Consider the following 22131-nt stretch of genomic DNA (forward strand, 5'->3'; position numbering starts at 1 on the left):
ATTAACATTTCTGAATTTGACATTGAGAGCATAGGCCCGTAATTTAGATATATTTTTGAGATGTAAAAATGCAGTTTTACAAATGCTAGAAACGGGGCTTTCTAAGGAAAGATTGCGATCAAATAGCACACCTAGGTTCCTAACTGATGACGAAGAATTGACAGAGCAACCATCAAGTCTTAGACAGTGTTCTAGGTTATTACAAGTGGAGTTTTTAGGTCCTATAATTAACACCTCTTTTTTTCTGAATTTAGCAGTAAGAAATTACTCGTCATCCAGTTTTTTATATCGACTATGCAATCCATTAGTTTTTCAAATTGGTGTGTTTCACCGGGCTGCGAAGAAATATAGAGCTGAGTATCATCAGCATAACAGTGAAAGCTAACACCATGTTTCCTGATGATATCTCCCAAGGGTAACATATAAAGCGTGAAGAGTAGCAGCCCTAGTACTGAGCCTTGAGGTACTCCATACTGCACTTGTGATCGATAGGATACATCTTCATTCACTGCTACGAACTGATGGCGGTCATATAAGTACGATTTAAACCATGCTAATGCACTTCCACTGATGCCAACAAAGTGTTCAAGTCTATGCAAAAGAGTGTTGAGGTCAATTGTGTCAAACACAGCACTAAGATCCAATAAAACTAATAGAGAGATACACTCACGATCAGATGATAAGAGCAGATCATTTGTAACTCTAAGGAGAGCAGTCTCAGTACTATGATACGGTCTAAATCCTGACTGGAAATCCTCACATATACCATTTTTCTCTAAGAAGGAATATAATTGTGAGGATACCACCTTTTCTAGTATCTTGGACAGAAAAGGGAGATTCGAGATTGGTCTATAATTAACTAGTTCTTTGGGGTCAAGTTGTGGTTTTTTGATGAGAGGCTTAATAACAGCCAGTTTGAAGGTTTTGGGGACATATCCTAATGACAATGAGGAATTAATAATAGTCAGAAGAGGATCTATGACTTCTGGAAGCACCTCTTTTAGGAGCTTAGATGGTATAGGGTCTAACATACATGTTGTTGGTTTAGATGATTTAACAAGTTTATACAATTCTTCCTCTCCTATGGTAGAGAATGAGTGGAACTGTTCCTCATGGGGTCTATAGTGCACTGTCTGATGTGATACTGTAGCTGACGGCTGAATGGTTGCAATTTTATCTCTAATAGTATCGATTTTAGAAGTAAAGTAGTTCATAAAGTCATTACTGCTGTGGTGTTGGGAAATGTCAACACTTGTTGAGGCTTTATTTTTTTTAATTTAGCCACTTTATTGAATAAATACCTGGGGTTATGTTTGTTTTCTTCTAAAAGAGAAGAAAAGTAATCGGATCTAGCAGTCTTTAATGATTTTCTGTAGGATATGTTACTTTCCGGCCAAGCAATACGAAATACCTCTAGTTTTGTTTTCCTCCAGCTGCGCTCCATTTTTCGGGCTTCTCTCTTTAGGGTGCGAGTATGCTCATTATACCATGGTGTCAAACTGTTTTCCTTAACCTTCCTTAAGCGTAAAGGAGCAACTTTATTTAAAGTGCTAGAAAAGAGAGAGTCCATAGTTTCTGTTACATCATCAAGTTGTTCTGAGGTTTTGGATATGCTAAGGAATTTGGTTACATCAGGAAGATAACTTAAAAAGCAGTCTTTTGTGTTAGAAGTGATGGTTCTTCCATACTTGTAACAAGAAGTAGAATTTACAATTTTGGCTATATGAAGTTTGCACAGAACTAAATAATGATCTAAGATATCATCACTTGGCTGAATAATTTCAACACCATCAACATCAATTCCATGTGACAGTATTGAATCTAGAGTATGATTTCGACAATGAGTAGGTCCTGAAACGTGTTGTCTAACCCCAATAGAGTTCAGAATGTCTATAAATGCTGATCCCAATGCATCTTTTTCATTATCAACATGGATTTTAAAATCACCAACTATTAAAACTTTATCTGCATCCAGAACTAACTCGGATGTAAAATCACCAAACTCTTTAATAATCTGTATGGTGCCCTGGTGGCCTGTATACAGTAGCCAGTACAAACTTAACAGGGGATTTATCATTAACATTTGTTTCTCTGGATAATGTTATATGAAGCACCATTACTTCAAACGAGTTATACTTGAAGCCTGCCCTCTGAGAAATCCTGAAAACGTTGTTATAAATTGAAGCAACACTTCCACCTTTGCCTTTTAGACGCGGCTCATGTTTATAACAGTGATCTTGGGGGGTGGACTCATTTAAAATAATGTAATCATCAGGTTTTAGCCAGGTTTCTGTCAAACAGAGTACATCTATATTATGATCCTGTGATTGCTGAATCTATACCTTGAACTGGTAATTAAGCTCTTGTCCAGGTGAAAATACTTGTGTCATGCATCTGAAAACACACTTTGCAACCGTTATCTAGATGAAAATCTGCCTATCATCAGTCTGGCAAGGTACAAAATTGACATATTGTGAGGTTAATAATGAAAGTGAGACCAATTTTTAATCCGCAAAGTTGCTGATTATTCACTCGTTCAGTTTAATGCAGATTACAATTTATTCTCAATGTCCAGGTGGCAATTAGTGATAAGGCTTCAAAATGGCAAGCCCGTGACATCAAAACAACATGGCATTACACCCTTCAAAGTAGTGAAGCAGTTACAGAGTAGCAATGAAATTGTTCATTCGAAAATCAACTGGCTGCCAGCCTGCAGTTTATTTCCCCTTTAATCGCCGAGCTTGTCGGAGTGCTTGTGAGACGAATGGCAATACCGAAGCATGTCCGTGTCTTCCCTAGACATCGGAATGGGTGTGCAGAATATGTCTTTTTTGGAAAAAAAAGAAGAATGCCTGAAGATTTGCCTTTTCTTCTGGATTTTGGAGAAGAGAAAAAAAACACATTAGACCAGCGACCTTAGGATTGCCAACACTCCAACCTACAGTCCTCCACTCTACCAGCTGAGTTATCGAAGGGGCAAAGTGTTAGACAGAACCTCGACATATCACGGTCCTGTAGCTCTACTGCTGGCCAAAAAGTCACTTCTGGTGCAGAAAGATGTGCTGGATTTTTGAGGAGGGAAGCAAAAAGAAGCATGCGTTCCCATACCGGGAGTCGAACCCGGGCCGCCTGGGTGAAAACCAGGGATCCTAACCGCTAGACCATATGGGATTTGGACACCTAAAACTGGCCAGTGGCGCACTTTCCATACATGTGGTCAGTGTGGGCGCAGGATCTTGTAGTGGCCTGTTGCTTTAGGTCTGCGACTGTAACAATGTGATAATAATTTGGCAAAATAAGAATTATCCAAAAGGACGGTTTTCTGAATTATATAGTGTTGTATGCATTCAAGGGATCTGTTTTTTTTACTCACCCCGGGGGATCAGCTTTTTTGGGCAGATTCCTGTGATTGCTGAATTGATACCTTGAACTGGTAATTAAGCTCTTGTCCAGGTGAAATAACTTGTGTCATGCATCTGAAAACACACATTGCAACCGTTATCTAGATGAAAATCTGCCTATCATCGGTCTGTCAAGGTACAAAATTGACATTTTGTGAGGTTAATAATGAAAGTGAGACCAATTTTTTATCCGCAAAGTTGCTGATTATTCGCTCGTTCAGTTTAATGCAGATTACAATTTATTCTCAATGTCCAGGTGGCAATTAGTGATAAGGCTTCAAAATGGCAAGCCTGTGACATCAAAACAACATGGCATTACACCCTTCAAAGTAATGAAGCAGTTACAGAGTAGCGATGAAATTGTTCATTCAAAGATCAACTGGCTGCCAGCCTGCAGTTTATTTCCCCTTTAAAAGCCGAGTGTTTGTGAGACGAATGACAATACCGAAGCATGTCCGTGTCTTCCCTAGACATCGGAAAGGGTGTGCAGAATATGTCTTTTTTGGAAAAAAAGAAGAATGCCTGAAGATTTGCCTTTTCTCCTGGATTTTGGAGAAGAGAAAAAAACACAACAAAAAAAATAAGCCGGAGAAAAACAAGCACAGAGCGAGCCAGCCAGGAGTCAAACCTAGAATCTTCTGATCCATAGTCAGATCCATAGCGTTATCCATTGCGCCACTGGCCCACCGATAGTAAAGACCCCTGATTGCTACAGACTTGTTGGTTTTAGATGAGACAGTGGCAAGCATTGCTGTCTGCTTATTATCACCTTGTTATCAGGAGGTAAGCCCACCAGCCCCTCCCTGGTGGTCTAGTGGTTAGGATTTGGTGCTCTCATGCAGAGGCCCGGGTTCGATTCCCGGTCAGGGAAAGCTCTTTTGGCTTCCAAATGTGGATTGTGAATTAAAGCTCTGCTTACAGCTGTTAGAAAGCCAGCTACTAAACCAAAAAATGGTGAGCACTTGAAAAAAAGACCTCCTTCGAGCCGGAGTCGAACCCCCGGAAAAGCTCTTTTGGCTTCCAATTGTGGATCGTGAATTAAAGCTCTGCTTACAGCTGTTAGAAAGCCAGCTCCAAACCAAAAAATGGTGAGCACTTGAAAAAAAAGACCTCCTTTGAGCCAAAGTCGAACCAGCGTCCTAAGGATTGCCAACACTCCAACCTACAGTGCTCCGCTCTACCAGCTGAGCTATCGAAGGGACAAAGTGCCAGACAGAACCTCGACATATCACGGTCCTGTAGCTCTACTGCTGGCCAAAAAAGTCACTTCTGTAAGCGAAACATGCTTCGGTATTGCTGTTTTTTTTTTACTCACCCCGGGGGTTCAGTTTATTTGGCCAGATTCCTGTGATTGCTGGATTGATACCTTGAACTGGTAATTAAGCTCTTGTCCAGGTGAAAATACTTTTGTCTTGCATCTGAAAACACACATTGCAACCATTATCTAGATGAAAAACTGCCTATCGTCGGTCTGTCAAGGTACAAAATTGACCTATTGTGAGGTTAATAATGAAAGTGAGACCAATTTTTAATCCGCAAAGTTGCTGATTATTCGCTCATTCAGTTTAATGCAGATTACAATTTATTTTCAATCTCCAGGTGGCAATTAGTGATAAGGCTTCAAAATGGCAAGCCCGTGACATCAAAACCACATGGCATTACACCCTTCAAAGTAATGAAGCAGTTACAGAGTAGCGATGAAATTGTTCATTCAAAAATCAACTGGCTGCCAGCCTGCAGTTTATTTCCCCTTTAATCGCTGAGGTTGTCGGAGTGCTTGTGTGACGAATGACAATACCGAAGCATGTCCGTGTCTTCCCTAGACATCGGAAAGGGTGTGCAGAATATGTCTTTTTTGGAAAAAAAGAAGAATGCCTGAAGATTTGCCTTTCCTCCTGGATTTTGGAGAAGAGAAAAAAAACACATTCGACCAGCGACCTAAGGATTGCCAACACTCCAACCTACAGTCCTCCACTCTACCAGCTGAGCTATCGAAGGGGCAAAGTGTTAGACAGAACCTCGACATATCACGGTCCTGTAGCTTTACTGCTGGCCAAAAAGTCACTTCTGGTGCAGGAAGATGTGCTGGATTTTTGAGGAGGGAATCAAAAAGGAGCATGCGTTCCCATACCGGGAGTCAAACCTTGGCCGCCTGGGTGAAAACCAGGAATCCTAAGCGCTAGACCATATGGGATTTGGAAACCTTAAACTGGCCATTGGCTTCTGGCGCACTTTCCATACATGTGGTCAGTGTGGGCGCAGGATCTTGTAGTGGCCTGTTGCTTTAGGTCTGCGACTGTAACAATGTGATAATCATTTGGCAAAATAAGAATTATCCAAAAGGACGGTTTTCTGAATTATATAGTGTTGTATGCATTCAAGGGATCGTTTTTTTTACTCACTCCGGGAGTTCAGTTTATTTGGGCAGATTCCTGTGATTGCTGAATTGATACCTCGAACTGGTATTTAAGCTCTTTTCCAGGTGAAAATACTTGTGTCATCCATTTGAAAACACACACGGCAACCGTTATCTAGAGGAAAAACTGCCTATCGTCACTCTGTCAAGGTACAAAAATGACATTGTGAGGGTAACAATGGAAGTGAGACCAATTTTTAATCGGCAAAGTTGCTGATTATTCGCTCCTTCAGTTTAACTCAGTTTACAACTTATTCTAAATGTCCAGGTGGCAATTAGTGATGAGGCTTCAAAATGGCAAGCCCATGACATCAAAACCACATGGCATTACACCCTTCAAAGTAGTAAAGCAGTTACAGAGTAGAGATGAAATTGTTCAATCTAGAATCAACTGGCCCACCAGCCTGCATTTTATTACCACGTTAATCGCCGAGCTTATCGGAGAGCTTGTGTGATGAATGGCAATACCAAAGCATGTTACGCGACTCCCCATAGACATCGGAACCTCAACCTATCAGGGTTCTGTAGCTCTACTGCTGTCCAAAAAGTCACTTCTGGTACAGGAAGATGTGCTGGCTTTTTGAGGAGAGAAGCAAAAAAGATCAAGCTTTCCCATACCGGGAGTCGACCCCTGGCTGCATGGGAGAAATCCAGGAATCCCAACTGCTAGACCATATGGGAACTGGCCAGCTTTAACTGGGCACAAGCCTGTGGGCCACTTTCATTAAATCTGGCCAGTGTGGTTTACAGAAATAAATAGTGTTACATGCATTCAAGGGACATGTTTGTTGACTCACCCCGGGGGTTCAGTTTTTTGGCCAGAGTCCTGTGATTGCTGAATTGATACCTTGAACTGGTAATTAAGCTCTTGTCCAGGTGAAAATACTTGTGTCATGCATCTGAAAACTTACATTGCAACCGTTATCTAGATGAAAAACTGTCTATCGTTGGTCTGTCAAGGTCCAAAATTGACATACGAATGGCAATACCGAAGCATGTCCGTGTCTCCCCTAGACATCGGAATGGGTGTGCAGAATATGTCTTTTTGGAAAAAAAGAAGAATGCCTGGAGATTTGCCTTTTCTTCTAGATTTTGGAGAAGAAGAAAAAACACAACAACAAAATAAGCCGGAGAAAAACAAGCACAGAGCAAGCCAGCCTGGAGTCGAACCTAGAATCTTTTTTTTGAAAGAATTGTGCCACTGGCCCATCGATTGTAGAGACTCCCGATTGCTACAGAGTTGTTGGTTTTAGATGTGACAGTGGCAAGCATTGCTGTCTGCTTACTCTCAACTTGTTATCAGGAGGTAAGCCCACCAGCTCCTCCCTGGTGGTCTAGTGGTTAGGATTCGGCGCTCTCACCGCCGCGGCCTGGGTTCGATTCCCAGTCAGGGAAAGCTCTTTTGGCTTCCCATTGTGAATTAAAGCTCTGCTTACAGCTGTTAGAAAGCCAGCTCCAAACCAAAAAATGGTGAGCATTTGAAAAAAAGACCTCCTTAGAGCCGAAGTCGAACCAGCGACCTAAGGATTGCCAACACTCCAACCTACAGTGCGCCGCTCTACCAGCTGAGCTATCGAAGGGACAAAGTGCTAGACAGAACCTCGACATATCACGGTCTTGTAGCTCTACTGCTGGCCAAAAAGTCACTTCTGTAAGCGTAACATGCTTCGGTATTGCTGTTTTTTTTTTACTCACACTGGGGGTTCAGTTTATTTGGGTAGATTCCTGTGATTGCTGGATTGATACCTTGAACTGGTAATTAAGCTCTTGTCCAGGTGAAAATAATTTTGTCTTGCATCTGAAAACACTCATTGCAACCATTATCTGCAATATAACCAGCCTGCAGCCAGGAGTCGGACCCAGAATCTTCAGATCCGTAGTCAGACGCATTATCCATTGCGCCACTGGCCCACCAATAGTAAAGACCCCTGATTGCTACAGAGTTGTTGGTTTTAGATGTGACTATGGCAAGGATTGCTGTCTGCTTATTCTCACCTTGTTATCAGGAGGTAAGCCCTGATAATTGCCCAGCTTATCCGAGAGCTTGTGTGATGAATGGCAATACCGAAGCATGTTACATGACTCCCCATAGACATCGGAACCTCAACCTATCAGGGTTCTGTAGCTCTACTGCTGTCATAAAAAGTCACTTCTGGTGAAGGAAGATGTGCCAGCATTTTGAGGAGGGAAGCAAAAAAGTTCAAGCTTTTCCATACCGGGAGTTGACCCCTGGCCGCATGGGAGAAAACCAGGAATCCTAACTGCTAGACCATATGGGAACTGGCCAGCTTTAACTGGGCACAAGCTTGTGGGCCACTTTCCATAAACTGGCCAGTGTGGTTTACAGAAATAAAAAGTGTTGCATGCATTCAAGGGACATGAAAAACTGCCTATCGTCGGTCTGTCAAGGTACAAAATTGACATATTGTGAGGTTAATAATGAAAGTGAGACCAATTTTTAATCCGCAAAGTTGCTGATGTAGTTTCGTCTACCGGTTCACAGAATAATCACACTCAGTCAGTGGTTTTCTCTCAGAAGAAAATACTTTATTTTATGGAAAACAATGCGGAGAGTCCTTGCAAGGAAATCTCTCGAATGTTATTTGGTATCTCCTTATATACACTATATGGTGCGGTTCCACAATAGTCAAACTTTTCCTTATGATTACAATTTTAATACTTCCCTAGAGAGGAGAGGCCCCTTGCTTGATTTATTCTAAAGAAAGGCCCTGTATGTATGTCTGACCATATGTTTGTCATCGGTTTTGTACATTCCAGCACGTAGGCAACTTTCTATTTTATTGCCTAAAATTTGTGACATTTTGGTGAACATGCACCACTTGTGGTGAAATTAAATCACCACCAAAATCCAACATTTTCTCTATGCATATTTCTACAGTATTATGGGACAAAACTTACAAAAATGGATTCCTCGGAGCTTGCAGAGTACAGCTGATGAGACTTCAACCACGAAATCGCTAAAATTTATCTGTCCAGGGAACCATTAGGAAGGGTGTGCTGAATAAATGGCAAATGGGAGGTTTTTTTTTTTTAAAATGTCCATTTACAATTTATTCAGCGGGACTTCCGTAGTGCTCCCGTGGACATACATTTTTATGCAAATTCTACAGTATTATGTGACCAAACTTACATGAATGGACTCTACTGAGCGTGCTTTGTACAGTAGAGGTGTTTCCATTAACAATATTGCACTCATTTGAAATAAATCAAGTTAAATAGATTAGGAATAAGTGCAAACATATCTATATAGAAAGATTCTGTATGTGATTGTAACTCAGTGGCACATCCTCTCGGGTGGTTCTTTTTTTGTATCTGGCATGCTTGTCATATCCAAAAACTTTATTCAAAAGTGAGTCTGTCATCTTGTGTGAGGCTATGATCCAGGGAGTCTGTGGGGGTATAGCTCAGTGGTAGAGCATTTGACTGCAGCTCAAGAGGTCCCCGGTTCAAATCCGGATGCCCCGTTAGAATTTTGCATGTTAGGAATATGTGTAGCCATACCTTCCTGCCTTTTTTTGCTCATACTGTACAGGGTTATATCTCAATGGCACGGTGTTTGATTGCAGATCAAGAGGTCCCAGGTTCATTCCATGTGCCTAATTTGAGCTTTGGCATATTAGGAATAAACAAATCCTTGACATAAATTTATTTTTGAGGTTTGTGCTCATGTAGTACGGGGTTATAGCTCAACAACAGAGCATTTTTCTGCAGATCAATAGGTCTACATTTTGGATCTGGCTTGCTTGACAAAATCAACGACGAGATTTCAAAGTGAGTCTGTAATCAAGTCGTCCACAGTTCAAATCTGGGTGTCCCCTTTGGACTTGTCTTATTTGGAGGTTTTGAGTTGTAGAGTTGCTGATTCTGATTTGGAGTAACCAAAGACCTGAGTTTACAGTGAAGGAGTCAATGTTTGATATTGTTGAATCGTAGGATCTAACTTAATTTTTGGCTCGAAGCACAGAAGTCTGTAGGGGTATGGCTTAATGAAAGAGCATTTTTCTGCAAATATGTGGGGGCATAGTTCAGTGGTAGAGCATTTGAGTGCAGATCAATAGGTCCTCGGTTCAAATCCGAGTGCCGCTTATGGATTTGGCAGATTAGGAATAAGTGCAAACATATCTATATAGAAAGATTCAGTATGTGATTGTAACTCAATGGCACATCCTCTCGAGAGGTTCTTTTTTTTATCTGGCATGCTTGTCATATCCAAAAACTTTATTCAAAAGTGAGTCTGTCATCTTGTGTGAGGCTATGATCCAGGGAGTCTGTGGGGATATAGTTCAGTGGTAGAGCATTTGATTGCAGATCAAGAGGTCCCCGGTTCAAATCTGGGTGCCTTATTTGCATTTGGCATGTTAGGAATATGTGTAGCCATATCTTCCTGCCTTTTAGGAAGGTCCCAGGTTCATTCCATGTGCCTAATTTGGGCTTGGCATATTTGGAATAAACAAATCCTTGACATGAATTCATTTTTGAGGTTTGTGCTCATGCAGTACGGGGTTATAGCTCAACAACAGAGCATTTGTCTGCAGATCAATAGGTCTACATTTTGGATCTGGCTTGCTTGACATAATCAACGACATGATTTCAAAGTGAGTCTGTAATCAAGTTGTCCACAGTTCAAATCTGGGTGTCCCCTTTGGACTTGTATTATTTGGAGGTTTTGAGTTGTAGAGTTGCCGATTCTGATTTGGAGTAACCAAAGACCTGAGTTTACAGTGAAGCAGTCAATGTTTGATATTGTTGAATCGTAGGATCTAACTTAATCTTTGGCTCTAAGCACAGAAGTCTGTGGGGGTATGGCTCAATGAAAGAGCATTTTTCTGTAAAGATGTGGGGGTATAGTTCAGTGGTAGAGCATTTGACTGCAGATCAAGAGGTCCCCGGTTCTAATCCGGATGCCCCTTTGGATTTGGCATGTTAGGAATATGTGTAGCCATATCTTCCTGCCTTTTGTGCTCATACTGTACAGGGTTATATCTCAAAGGTACGGCGTTTGATTGCAGATTAAGAGGTCCCAGGTTCATTCCATGTGCCAAATTTGGGCTTGACATAAATTCATTTTTGATGTTTGTGCTCAGGCAGTGCGGGGTTATAGCTCAACAACAGAGCATTTGTCAACCAAAGACCTAAGTTTACAGTGAAGGAGTCAATGTTTGATATTGTTGAATCGTAGGATCTAACTTAATCTTTGGCTCTAAACACAGAAGTCTGTAGGGGTATGGCTTAATGAAAGAGCATTTATCTGCAAAGATGTGGGGGCATAGTTGAGTGGTAGAGCATTTGAGTGCAGATCAAGAGGTTCTTGGTTCAAAATTGGGTGCCGCTTATGGATTTGGCAGATTAGGAATAAGTGCAAACATATCTATATAGAAAGATTCTGTATGTGATTGTAACTCAGTGGCACATCCTCTCGAGAGGTTCTTTTTTGTATATGGCATGTTTGTCATATCCAAAAACTTTATTCAAAATTGAGTCTGTCATCTTGTGTGAGGCTATGGTCCAAAGAGTCTGTGGGGGTATAGTTCAGTGGTAGAGAATTTGACTGTAGATTAAGAGGTCCCCGTTTCAAATCTCGGTGCCCCCTTTGGAATTGGAATGTTAGGAATATGTGTAGCTGTATCTTCATACTGTATGCGGTTATATCTCAATGGCACAGTGTTTCATTGTAGATCAAGAAATCCCAGGTTCATTCCATGTGCCTCCTTTGGGCATATTAGGAATAAACAAATCCTTGACATAAATTCATTTTTGAGGTTTGTGCTCATGCAGTACGGGTTATAGCTCAATGACAGAGCATTTGTCTGCAGATCAATAGGTCTACATTTTGGATCTGGCTTGCTTGACATAATCAACGACATGATTTCAAAGTGATTCTGTAATCAAGTTGTCCACAGTTCAAATCTGGGTGTCCCCTTTGGACTTGTCTCATTTTGAGGTTTTGAGTTGTAGAGTTGTTGATTCGGATTTGGGGTAACCAAAGACCTGAGTTTACAGTGAAGCAGTCAATGTTTGACATTATTGAATCGTAGGATCTAACTTAATCTTTGGCTCTAAGCACAGAAGTCTGTGGGGGTATGGCTCAATGAAAGAGCATTTTTCTGCAAAGATGTGGGGGTGTAGTTCAGTGGTAGAGCATTTGACTGCACATTAAAAGGTCCCTGGTTCAAATCTGGGTGCCCCTTATGGATTTGGCAATTTAGGAATAAGTGCAAACATATCTATATAGAAAGATTCTATGTGATTGTAAGTCAGTGGTGCATCCTCTCGAGAGGATCTTTTTTGTATTTGGCATGCTTGTCATATCCATAAACTTTATTCAAAAGTGAGTCTGTCATCTTGTGTGAGGCTATGATCCACGCAGACTGTGGGGGTATAGCTCAGTGGTAGAACATTTGACTGCAGATCAAGAGGTCCCCAGTTCAAATCCGGATGCCCCCTTTGGATTTGGCATGTTAGGAATATGTGTAGCCATATCTTCCTGCCTTTTTTTGCTCATACTGTACAGGGTTATATCTCAATGGCACGGCGTTTGATTGCAGATCAAGAGGTCCCAGGTTCATTCCCTGTGCTTAATTTGAGCTTGGAATATTAGGAATAAACAAATCCTTGACATAAATTCATTTTTGAGGTTTGTGCTCATGCAGTACGGGGTTATAGCTCAACAACAGATCATTTGTCTGCAGATCAATAGGTCTACATTTTGGATCTGGCTTGCTTGACATAATCAACGACATGATTTTAAAGTGAGTCTGTAATTAAGTAGTCCACCGTTCAAATCTGGGTGTCCCCTTTGGACTTTGTCTGCAGATCAATAGGTCTACGTTTTGGATCTGGCTTGCTTGACATAATCAACGACATGATTTCAAAGTGAGTCTGTAATCAAGTCGTCCACAGTTCAAATCTGGGTGTCTCCTTTGGACTTGTCTTATGTAGAGGGTTTGAGTTGTAGAGTTGTTGATTCTGATTTTGAGTAACCAAAGACCTAAGTTTACAGTGAAGCAGTCAATGTTTGATATTGTTGAATCGTAGGATCTAACTTAATCTTTGGCTCTAAACCCAGAAGTCTGTAGGGGTACGGCTTAATGAAAGAGCATTTTTCTGCAAAGATGTGGGGGCATAGTTCAGTGTGTAGAGCATTTGAGTGCAGATCAAGAGGTCCTCGGTTCAAATCCGAGTCAGTTTATGGATTTGGCAGATTAGGAATAAGTGCAAACATAGCTATATAGAAAGATTCTGTATGTGATTGTAACTCAGTGGCACATCCTCCCGAGAGGTTCTTTTTTTGTATCTGGCAAGCTTGTCATATCCAAAAACTTTATTCAAAAGTGAGTCTGTCATCTTGTGTGAGGCTATGATCCAGGGAGTCTGTGGGGGTATAGCTCAGTGGTAGAGCATTTGACTGCAGATCAAGAGGTCCCTGATTTAAATCCGGATGCCCCCTTTGGATTTGGCATGTTAGGAATATGTGTAGCCATATCTTCCTGCCTTTTGTGCTCATACTGTACAGGGTTATATCTCAATGGCACGGCATTTAATTGCAGATTAAGAGGTCCCAGGTTCATTCCATGTGCCTAATTGGAGTTTGGCATATTAGGAATAACAAATACTTGACATAAGTTCATTTTTGAGGTTTGTGCTCATGCAGTATGGGGTTATAGCTCAACAACAGAGCATTTGTCTGCAGATCAATAGGTCTACATTTTGGATCTGGCTTGCTTTACATAATCAACGACATGATTTCAAAGTGAGTCTGTAATCAAGTCGTCCACAGTTCAAATCTGGGTGTCTCCTTTGGACTTGCCTTATTTGGAGGTTTTGAGTTGTAGAATTGCTGATTCTGATTTGGAGTAACCAAAGACCTGAGTTTACAGTGAAGGAGTCAATGTTTGATATTGTTGAATCGTAGGATCTAACTTAATCTTTGGCTCGAAGCACAGAAGTCTGTAGGGGTATAGCTTAATGAAAGAGCATTTTTCTGCAAAGATATGGGGGCATAGTTCAGTGGTAGAGCATTTGAGTGCAGATAAATAGGTCCACGGTTCAAATCCGAGTGCCGCTTATGGATTTGGCAGATTAGGAATAAGAGCAAACATATCTATATAGAAATATTCTGTATGTTATTGTAACTCAGTGGCACATCCTCTCGAGAGGTTCTTTTTTGTATCTGGCATGCTTGTCATATCCAAAAACTTTATTCAAAAGTGAGTCTGTCATCTTGTGTGAGGCGATGATCCAGGGAGGCTGTGGGGCTATAGCTCAGTGGTAGAGCATTTGACTGCAGATCAAGAGGTCCCCGGTTCAAATCCGGATGCCCCCTTTAGATTTGGCATGTTAGGAATATGTGTAGCCATATCTTCCTGCCATTTTTTGCTCACACTGTACGGGGTTATATCTCAATGGCACGGCGTTTGATTGCAGATCAAGAGGTCCCAGGTTCATTCCCTGTGCCTAATTTGAGCTTGGCATATTAGGAATAAACAAATCCTTGACATAAATTCATTTTTGAGGTTTGTGCTCATGCAGTACGGGGTTATAGCTCAACAACAGAGCATTTGTCTGCAGATCAATAGGTCTACATTTTGGATCTGGCTTGCTTGACATAATCAACGACATGATTTCAAAGTGAGTCTAAAATTAAGTAGCCCACAGTTCAAATCTGGGTGTCTCCTTTGGACTGGTCTTATTTAGAGGGTTTGAGTTGTAGAGTTGTTGATTCTGATTTTGAGTAACCAAAGACCTAAGTTTATAGTGAAGGAGTCAATGTTTGATATTGTTGAATCGTGGGATCAAACTTAATCTTTGGCTCTAAACACAGAAGTCTGTAGGGGTATGGCTTAATGAAAGAGCATTTTTCTGCAAAGATGTCGGGGCATAGTTCAGTGGTCAAGATGCAAGAGATAAATTTGGTAAAAGCTTACGGCCATACCAACCTGAGGGCGCTAGAGAGCTACAGGAAGTGTTGGCTGCAGTTGGGAGAGGAAGGCTCTCCTCCATTTAGATTTTTCTGTCAGTGTTTGTTTTGTGAGTTGTTTTTGGACTTTAGTTTATTTTTTGTGTTTTTTCTGTTTTAAACCACCTAACAGCAGCATCTTGCTGGCTGGAGGGTGGTTAATTTTTTGTTTGATTTTTGTACAATGGACGGATTATTGGCAAACGACACTGGACTGGCTGGAGAGACACGCATGGCAAACGACACTGGAATGGCTGGAGAGACACGTATGGCAAACGAAACTGGACTGGCTGGAGAGACACGTATGGCAAACGACACTGGACTGCTTGGAGAGACACGTATGGCAAATGACCCTGGACTGGCTGGAGAGACACGCATGGCAAATGATCCTGGAGTGGAGTATCGACAACGAGCAGGACACGGTAAAAAACAAGATGCAAGAGATAAAATTGGTGAAAGGAAATACTTAAAGGAGGCAACTGTGATTGTGAATGTCGAGAACGTAAATGAGGTGAGAGCTGTGGATATTATTAAAGCGGTGACGGAAAAATGTGGATATGGTAAAATTTTAGCACTAAGGCCAAGACAAGGAAAGGAATATGAACTGACAATGGAGAAAGAAGAAACATGTGATGATCTGACTGAGGGATTGTTAATTAAAGGAGTTAACTGTGAGATAAAGAAACTGCAAAATAGAGATTATGTTGTTTCCTTCATGCACCTGCCCGTCTACCTTGATGATAAAGACATTTTTAGAAAATTGGAGGGATGGGGAGTTAATCCCATTTCAAAAAATTAAAAAGAAGATGCTACCCGGGCACTGAAATAGAGGATGGAACAAGGTTTTTAAAAGTGAGATTCCCCAAGGAGGTGGCATCATTGCCCTACAGCACAAAGCTGGAAACAGCAGAAGGGCCGCAGTACTTTAGGGTGATGCACAGCCACCAGGTGAAGACCTGTAAGCTGTGCATGAGCCCGGATCATCTGCTCAAAGAATGCCCTGAATTTAAGTGTCACAAGTGCGAGGAAAGGGGACATTTCGCAAGGGATTGCAATGCGGTCAGATGCCCGGAGTGTCAAAAGATTTTAAACAAGTGTGAGTGTTGGATGGAGGGAGAGGAAGGAGGTCTGGAGCATCGGGTGGACGGACAGGTGCATGAAGGAAACACTGAAGAGGAAGGAGATATTGATGAAGGACAAGGGGATGAAGGATTATCACAAAAGGAAACAGAAGGAGGAACAGGAAACCAAGAGGAAGAAGAAGAAGGAAAAAAGAATGATATGGATGAGGAACAAACAGCAGAACAGAATACCCAATGGACAGAAATGGAAATATCTGACAGTTTTAAAAATCTTTTGGATAATGTGGAGAGGGATGAACAGGGAATGTATGATCAAAACAAAGAAATGGACAGTGAAGAAGAAACAAGGATGGACAACATGGGAAAAGACAGAGGGGAGAGAGGACAAAGTAGAAGAAGAACATTAAAGGTAAAACCAAATGTGGAAAATGCAAGAAAAAAGTTAATGACAAGGGGCCGAGTAAAAAGTGTAAACAGATATGAAGTGTTAAGAGGGCTGGAGGGAGAAGATGGAAAATAATGGTTTTTATGTATTTATTTTTATTTATTTTAATGGTTTTAAGTTGTGTTACTTTTAATGCAAGGGGATTGATGGACATGGGTAAATTTGAAAAGGTGAAAGAAATGTGTAAAGGAGAGGATGTGATTTTATTACAAGAAACTAACTGGAGGGAAGAGTACATGACTGAAATAAGGAAAAGGTGGAGCGGAGAGATTTTATATAACAATGGTGATGGGAGGCTTGGAAGAGGAGTTGCGATTTTAATAAAAGAAAACTGTGGGGTATCATGTAAAACAATATATAATGACGTAGATGGGAAATGTATTGCGGTTGAAATGGAGTATGAGGAGAAAAAAGTTATTGTAGTTAATATTCATGCACCGACTATAGAGAATGAAAAGAAGGAATATTTTAATGTATTAAGAGATTTTTTAAAAAAGCATAAAGAAGTTATTATGATGGGTGATTTTAATACCGTTTTCAGTAAATTAGAAATGGGTGAGGGAATGGTTTTTAAAAATGATAAAGGAAGAAAAGAACTGAAACTATTAATGGAAGAAAATAATATGATTGATGTATGGAGAGAAAGAAATGAAAAAAAGAAAGAATATTCAAGGAGGCAATTAGTAGGGAATTTTATGTGTAAGACAAGGATTGATTTTATTTTGTGTACAAGGAACATTGAAGGATATATCGGTAACATTAAATATGAAGAATCAAGCTTAAGTGACCATAAACCAATTTTTTTGCAAGTAGACTGGAGTTCAGTGAAAAGAGGGCCGGGTGTATGGGTGTTAAATGTAGAGGTTTTGAAGAATGAGGAGTATGTTTTAAGTATTAAAGAAATTATTGAAAAAGAAAAGGAGAATGAAATGTACAGTGAAGATAAAAGGATATGGTGGGAAAATGTTAAATATTTAGTTAAAAAATTCACAATAAAGTATTGCAAATTAATACAGATATGTAAGAGGAAGAAGGAGAGAGAAATAAGAGAAAAATTGGAAAAGGAATTAAATGAGAATGGGAAAGATATACAAAAAATAAAAGAATTGGAGGGAATATTGAAAGAAATGGAAGAGAAAAAATATGAAGGAGCAAGACTAAGAAGTAAAGCTAAATATACTGTGGAGGGAGAAAAATGTACAAAATTTTTCTTTGATCTAGAAAAAATACGAGGGAAAGCTGGAATGATTAAAGAAATAAGAGGAAAAAATGGTGTAGTGGTGGAAACAAATGAGGAAATATTAAAAGAAGTAAAAGCATATTATGAGAACCTGTTTAGTACTGAGGGGTTGAAGGAAGAAGAGAAATTGGAGTTACTTAAGCAAATAAAAACAACAGTAGGAGAAGTAGACAAAAAAGAGTGTGATGAAGAGATAAGAGAAGAAGAGATAAAAAGAGCAATAAGTGAATTAAACAAAAATAAAAGTCCAGGTATAGATGGTTTGGGGAGTGAATTTTATATTGTTTTTAAAGATTTTTTAACCAGTATTTTAAAAGAAGTATATGAAGAGATCTTTAAAAAAGAAGAAATGAATCAGAGAATGGGGATGGGATTATTAAAGTTGATATATAAAAGAAAAGGAGATAAAGTAGACTTAAAAAATTATAGACCAATTACAATGTTGAATACAGATCTGAAAATTTTAACAAAAGTTTTAGCCAACAGATTGAAAGAGGTAATGCCAACCATAATTGAAACAAATCAAGTGTATGGAGTTAAAGGGAAAGATATAGCGGACACAACTTTAAGTATAATAGATGGAATAAGATATATGAAAGAAAAAAACAAAAAAGGATATGTTATTAGTTTGGATTTCGAAAAGGCTTTTGATAGAGTGGAGCATGAATATTTATTTGGAATTTTAAGAAGGTACGGGTTTGGGGAAAATTTTATCAAGTGGATTACAATTTTATATAGGGGAGCAATAACAAGAATACAGTGTAATGGTTTTTTAACTGAATGTTTTAAAATTACTAGATCAATAAGACAAGGATGTCCATTATCAGCGCTTTTATATTCTTTAGTTGCAGAACCATTGGGATTAGCTATTAAAATAGACGAAGACATAAGAGGGATAAACATTGAAGGAAGTGGGGGAAATGAAAAAATATTTCAATATGCAGATGATACGACAATAATAGTTAAAGATATAGAGAGTGTTAATAAAGTAATGGAAGTAGTACAGATGTTTTGTAGGGGATCAGGAGGTAAGATAAATGAAGAAAAAACTATATATATGAGATTTGGAGGAGTGACTGTTTTAACAGAGTATTTTCATTTTAAAGAAACAAAAGAAATAAGGATTTTAGGTGTTCTAATGGGAAAAGAAGAAAGGAATGTTAAAGAAAAAATGTGGGAAGAAATAGTAGGAGGTATTGAAAGAAGGTTAAATTTTTGGAAATTGAGGACATTAAGTTTAAAAGGGAAGGTTTTAATTTTAAATGTGTTAATGGTGTCAAAGTTGTGGTATGTTTTATATGTGACTGCTATGCCAATGTGGGTGGAGACAAGGTTGAAAAAATGTTTTTTAGATTTTTTATGGAATAGTAAACCGTCAAGAATTGCATATAGTACATTAATAGGAGAAATAGGGAAAGGAGGGATGGGATTAATTGATGTTGAACAGAGAAAAAATAGCTTAAGAATTAAAATAGTAAAAAAATATCTAGATGATGGTCACAAAACTGCATGGAAAAAGACAATGGAATATTTTTTAAACAAATGTGGGGATTTTAACATGGGGGATGGGATTTTATGGATGAAAACAAAGAATTGGATGACAGAGTGCTTACCAGAGTTTTATAGGGAAATGTTTAGTGCCTGGGGAAAATTTTTAGATAGACTTGAGTATGATCCACATGGGAGAGAAAACATTTTAAATCAACCTCTGTTTTTAAACCAAAACATTTTAAAACAAGACAAAGGAATTTTTTTAAAGAAATGGATGGAAGTGGGGATAACAAGAGTGAGAGATGTTTTGTATGAATTTAAAGAAGGGTTTTTACCAACACAATTTATTGTAGATGCAATGGAGGAGGCAAAAGAGGATTACAGTGAACAAGTAATAAAAAATAAATATGAAATCATTAAAAATGCAATACCTAAAGAGTGGATAAAAAGAATAGAAAGTATGGAAGGAGAGCCAAAAGAGAAATGTATTCATGTGAAATTAGGGGGAAAACTGTATGATTTTAAGGAATGTACTGTGAAAATGATTTATTGTGCTTTTAGAGATGATGTTTTTAAAGAGCCGATTGCAAATGGTTACTGGGTGCAGAAATTCAAAGATTTAAAAAAAGAGTGTATATGGAGAAACATGACGGGGAAATGTGTGGAAACAAAATTGGAATGTTTGGAGTATTTTATAAGGCATAAAGTGGTTTTTACTGATGTTATTTTAAATAAAATAGGAATGGAAGATCAAGAGGTCCACGGTTCAAATCCGAGTGCCGCTTTTTGGATTTGGCAGATTAGGATTAAGTGCAAACATATCTATATATAAAGATTCTGTATTTGATTGTAACTCAGTGGCACATCGGAGAGGGTAATGTGCACCTTGTCTCCAAAAATTTGATTGATGAGGGTCATAAAAGCCATCTGTTCTGGACACCTGTTTGTACACCCCAACCCCCCCCCCTCCCCTCCCTGTACACCCTCCAGTGACCTTAATATGAACTTATGAACCAAGGAGGAATTTCGGAGGGGGGAGAAGTTGTGGGAAGCTATGTGCTTTTTTTAAACTTTGAAAAGGGGCGAAATCATGAAAATGGTGTAAGGGAAGATTTTATTAAGGTTTTAAATAAACAGTGTATTTCAAGAAAAAGGTTATAAACGCATAGCAGCAATGGAAACAATGTAATGATCATTTTCGTAGTTGGAAAAGTGTAACAACGTTGTTAAAGTTGTTACAAATGAAATAAAACTAGGTTACTGGTTATTTATCTGATACAACCAAACGAGTCAAAACTATCAGATATGTTTTCGTTAAGCAATACGTGAAAAAGATGTGAGAGCTTGTAGCATTACAATTTAAAAATGGTGTTTTGTTACCAGTTAGAAAATAAAGACAACTAGGTAATAGAGTTTTAGCATTTGTACCTTACCTCAAACTGAAAAAAGAATTAAATGTAAAGCAGCGATACAAACCAAGAAAGTAGGCGTTTGTCACGTCGGGTGAAAAGTTAAAACAAAAGAAAAAAGATGGTAGACATTACGCGGATCTAAAATAAAATACACCAGACCCCGTCTTTAAAACACCAGCACAAGATACTTGTCAAAACTATGTTGTACTTTACCACTAACTAAAATTTTACTGACAAGAGTTAAATAAAAGAAAAAAAGATCTCACAGCAAAGTGTTATGACGTCTCCGGTAACGTTAGCTCGACTCCAAAAAAAAAAAAAGAAGCGAACGTAAAGCAATGTTATAAACCAAGAAAGTAGGCGTTTGTCACGTCGAGTGAAAAGTTAAAACAAAAGAAAAAAAATAGGTAACTTAGGCATTTACGCGAATCTAAAAGAAAATAGCCTACATCAGACAAGATACTTGTCAAATCTATGCAGTACTTTACCACTAACTACAATTTTAAAAAGCGAGACTGTTAGACGAAAAAAAAAAAAAAAAGATCCTCCGGCAGAATTGTGAAGCGTCCGTAAAACAACCTCTCGGCACCGATGAACAGTTAGAATGAGGCTCGGGAATGCTCCGGAAAAAAAACCACGCCTCCAGCGCTAGAGAGGGCCGGGCAGGAGGCGTGATAGCAGCATTAAATAGATTTAAACGTTACAATAATTAAACTAAGTAGTTTTTAATAAATAGACATCAGTCCTTAATTAGTGAAAACTTTATATCCGTTTAAACATATGGTCAATTTTTACTTGTTAAATGATGTAGACCTATACGATTTTTATTTACTTTTAGGCTAGTCTTAAAAAAAAAAACATAGTTGAAAAAGCGTTATTTGTTTTTAATGTGTTAAGTTAATTACTTTAATCTATGACTAGTCTAAATTTAGACTATCTCCGTCGATATATTTTTTTATTTTTGTCAAGCTTAATTTCTCAAGCTATGTCAATTAACACACACACACACACACACACACACTTTCCTTCTGTCAAGCTTGTGTCGCGTTATCTAGTAAATAAACCAGACGTCATCTCGGTCATCTCAAGCACCGAAACCCGAATGTGTCGGTGTCTGTGTGATTACAGGCGTCTACATATCAGTTAGACATCAAGCGGTTGTAAAAACATCTAACAGGTTTTGAAATGCTTGTAACTGGCTTGTGAAACTAACTAATTTCAAAGGGTGTTATATATATATATATATATAAAACACACACACACACATACTTTCCTTCCCCCATGCTTATTCTGTGAAACATTTCTATAGCCACATCTTTATTTAACAAAATCTAAAATGAGATCTGATTTATTGCTATATTAAATGCTTCTGTAAGTTGTAATCTTTCGTTGTCATGTCTTTTACATTTTATTAAAATAGGTTCAACTGTTTCACAATATCACATTTAACACAAAGTCCAGACACATGTATTTTATCTTATAAATAATGACTGATAAAGTGCAATGTGTCCAATTCTATGGCGACATCTTCTCTTCTATTCCCAAAAATTCTCCATTCATTTCCAACCGGTCTTTGAATATTATATAAATGCTGGCATTTATTCTAACCAACCCATTTAATTTGACACGTATCTTTTTATTTTTATTTATTTTTAATTAGACCTTTT

General features: G+C 38.9%; 7 non-coding genes across 7 annotated transcripts; 6 read left to right on the top strand and 1 right to left on the bottom strand.

Moving 5' to 3' along the window:
- Nucleotides 1-3099: 3099 nt before the first annotated feature.
- trnae-uuc (transfer RNA glutamic acid (anticodon UUC)) lies at nucleotides 3100-3171 on the bottom strand. The gene has a single exon. It is a non-coding gene; the product is annotated as a tRNA-Glu (tRNA).
- A 1030-nt stretch (nucleotides 3172-4201) lies between these two features.
- Nucleotides 4202-4272, top strand: trnar-ucu (transfer RNA arginine (anticodon UCU)). The gene has a single exon. It is a non-coding gene; the product is annotated as a tRNA-Arg (tRNA).
- A 2868-nt stretch (nucleotides 4273-7140) lies between these two features.
- Nucleotides 7141-7212, top strand: trnae-cuc (transfer RNA glutamic acid (anticodon CUC)). Its single transcript has one exon. It is a non-coding gene; the product is annotated as a tRNA-Glu (tRNA).
- A 2019-nt stretch (nucleotides 7213-9231) lies between these two features.
- Nucleotides 9232-9303, top strand: trnac-gca (transfer RNA cysteine (anticodon GCA)). The gene has a single exon. It is a non-coding gene; the product is annotated as a tRNA-Cys (tRNA).
- Nucleotides 9304-12210: 2907 nt separating this feature from the next.
- Nucleotides 12211-12282, top strand: trnac-gca (transfer RNA cysteine (anticodon GCA)). The gene has a single exon. It is a non-coding gene; the product is annotated as a tRNA-Cys (tRNA).
- Nucleotides 12283-13213: 931 nt separating this feature from the next.
- On the top strand, nucleotides 13214-13285 carry trnac-gca (transfer RNA cysteine (anticodon GCA)). The gene has a single exon. It is a non-coding gene; the product is annotated as a tRNA-Cys (tRNA).
- An 804-nt stretch (nucleotides 13286-14089) lies between these two features.
- trnac-gca (transfer RNA cysteine (anticodon GCA)) lies at nucleotides 14090-14161 on the top strand. The gene has a single exon. It is a non-coding gene; the product is annotated as a tRNA-Cys (tRNA).
- The last annotated feature ends 7970 nt before the right edge of the window (nucleotides 14162-22131 follow it).

Source organism: Carassius carassius, chromosome 38 (genome assembly GCF_963082965.1).
Source record: "Carassius carassius chromosome 38, fCarCar2.1, whole genome shotgun sequence".
In the NCBI taxonomy this organism is placed as follows: domain Eukaryota; kingdom Metazoa; phylum Chordata; class Actinopteri; order Cypriniformes; family Cyprinidae; genus Carassius; species Carassius carassius.